This window comes from Pagrus major, chromosome 7, assembly GCF_040436345.1.
Source record: "Pagrus major chromosome 7, Pma_NU_1.0".
Lineage (NCBI taxonomy): Eukaryota > Metazoa > Chordata > Actinopteri > Spariformes > Sparidae > Pagrus > Pagrus major.
Genome location: NC_133221.1, coordinates 10,215,575 through 10,218,244, shown reverse-complemented (window position 1 = coordinate 10,218,244; position 2,670 = coordinate 10,215,575).

The window sequence follows — 2,670 nt, the reverse complement described above, 5'->3', positions numbered from 1 at the left end:
TTGCTATCTGTTCATTTGTTTTTTGGATGAAAAGGGAACTATGATATGACCCCATCATGAATCAGTAGTAGGATTAGGCTTATGAGAGAGGGAACGTTTGAAGTATATAATGAATTGTTTTAACTTGTAGAGAGACACGGGATGAAGAGGCACTGTAGGCTCTGTTTTGGGAATTAACATTTTGTTTTCTTAGTCTAATAAAGGTGCATTTCATCATGCAATGTTGTAACCAGCTGTGCAGCCCAAGGCTTCCACCTATTTTTACTCCTGGGTTGATAATTCACATCCAGTGATAATAAAGCAGTTACAATCATCAAGATTAATGTCCAGTTTTTACTATTGTCATTTTTAATTATTGTTAGAGACCTATATAATATTTAAATATATATTATTATATTTAATAAGTCTTTTAACTGGGGCTGCAAGAAAATTAGACTATACAATCATTAGTACAGATTTTTCTGCTTCTCTGCTTCCCCCAAAACCCTTTTACCATATTTTTTTTATGTATTTTATATATATTAAAAAAATATAATCTACAAGATCTTAATTTTAGGATTTTTACAGGATTACCAAGAGCCCGACCAATAAATTGGTTGGCAAAAATAAAGATACATTCTTTTAAACCACAGCTAACAAGACATTTGTGCAAAATTAGTTCATCATATATTTTATATGACATGTTTTTCATTTTTTATACTGGACTGAATTCATATTGAGTTGAATTGCTAATTGACACAGTAAAATCCCACTGTGTCAGAGTATCAGAGTTTGTATTAATGCTTACAAAACAATTACTATTACTGTCATTTATAATTATTGTTGTTGTTCTGATTTTTTTCAGATTTTCCCCAAATGTCCCACATTGCTTTTACTTTATCTTCATTTTAGGATTTGTACAGGATTGATATATCAGTGGGTCGATATTATCGACCAATATTGCACACATATCAATATCTCATATATGTTGTCCAAAATTGAGATTATAATGCAGAAGAAGATGCTTGGGTAAATTCTGATTTTTAAATTTTTAGAGAAGTTTGTTGTTTTAGTGCTCTGATGTCATTTTAGGTAATGAAGTTCATTGTTAAACTGTAAAATATTCTGTCTCTGTTACATATCTGTGTCACAAGCATTTGATAACCACATACACACAAAAAATGTGTGTATATTGGCTAATATATCGATATCAGACATTTTAACTCCGAATCGGCCCCCAATCACTTGGGTTCTGGAAACTACAGCTAACTGTGACAGTTAACCCAAAAATAAGTCATCATATATTTTATACTATATATATTTTTAGCATAATGATAAAAAATAATGTCTTATTATTATTACTGTCATTTATAATTATTGTTAGGGACATATTTAAAAACCCAATACAATCATTAGTACTGATTTTTTTTCCCTGGTTTTCCCCAAATCTCCCACAGTGCTTTCACTATATCTTAATTTTATGATTTTTACAGGATTACCCCTCGATCGGCCGATATTGGCTGGCCTTTTTAAAAAATATTTTTTTTAGAGATTACAATGCAAAAAAAAAATGCTTGGGTAATATCTGATTTTTAAATGTTCAATGAAGTTTACTGTGTCAGTGCACTGATGTTATTTTAGGTATTGACGTTTACTGCTAAACTATAAAATATTCTGTGTATGTGTATGTATATCAGCCGATACATTAAGAACAGATTTTTTTTTTTACTCCCTAATATCAGTATCAGCCCCAAAATCGAGTGTCTGTCGGGCTCTAAAAAAAATGATAAACAATAAGGATGAGTTCTATTAAACCACAACTGATTAGACATTTGTGCAAAAATAGGTCATCATATATTTATTATTAGTTTTCTATATTTATTATTTGAATTACATATTTTTCATTTTTTAAACTGGACTGAATTCATATTGCATTGAATTGCCATTAGAAACAGTAATATCTCACTGTAGTATCAGTTTGTATTAATGATCTACAAAATAATGTCTAATTATTATTACTGTCATTTATAAGGTCATGATATATTTTATACTTCATATATTTTTCATCAGAATATATTTTTAATACATTTTAATGAGCTGAATTACCATTAGAAAAAGTAATATCTCACTGTAATATCAGTTTGTATTAATGATTTTAAAAAAATAACGTCTAATTATTATGACTGTCATGTGTAAGATCATGATATATACTACACTACATATATTTTTCATCAGAATATATTTTTAATACATTTTAATGAGTTGAATTGCTATTTGAAACAGTAACTCACTGTAGTAATGATTTTAAAAAGAAGAAGAAGAAGAAGAAATAGGCTACAGAAGAAGAAGAGGAAGAAGAAGAAGAAATCATGGAAGAAATAGGCTACAGAAGAAGAAGAAGAAGAAGAAGAAGAAGAAGACAGTCTCCAGGCTTTATAAATCCACTCCACTTCGTCTTTGTTCCATGTTTTGTCTGTACTGTACAATGTACAGTATATGGGAGTGTTGTGTAAGGTGGGCACCGGCCTGCGCACAGCCCAGACACACCACTAGATGACAGCACTGTCTAACCAATTAGCTTGTGAAAAAATAGACTAGCAATATTCCAACTCCATATCGCAAGGATGTGGACTGTCCCTTCCTGTTTTAGTGCCGAGGGAGCCACCGTACCGACTCACACCGGAGCAGGAA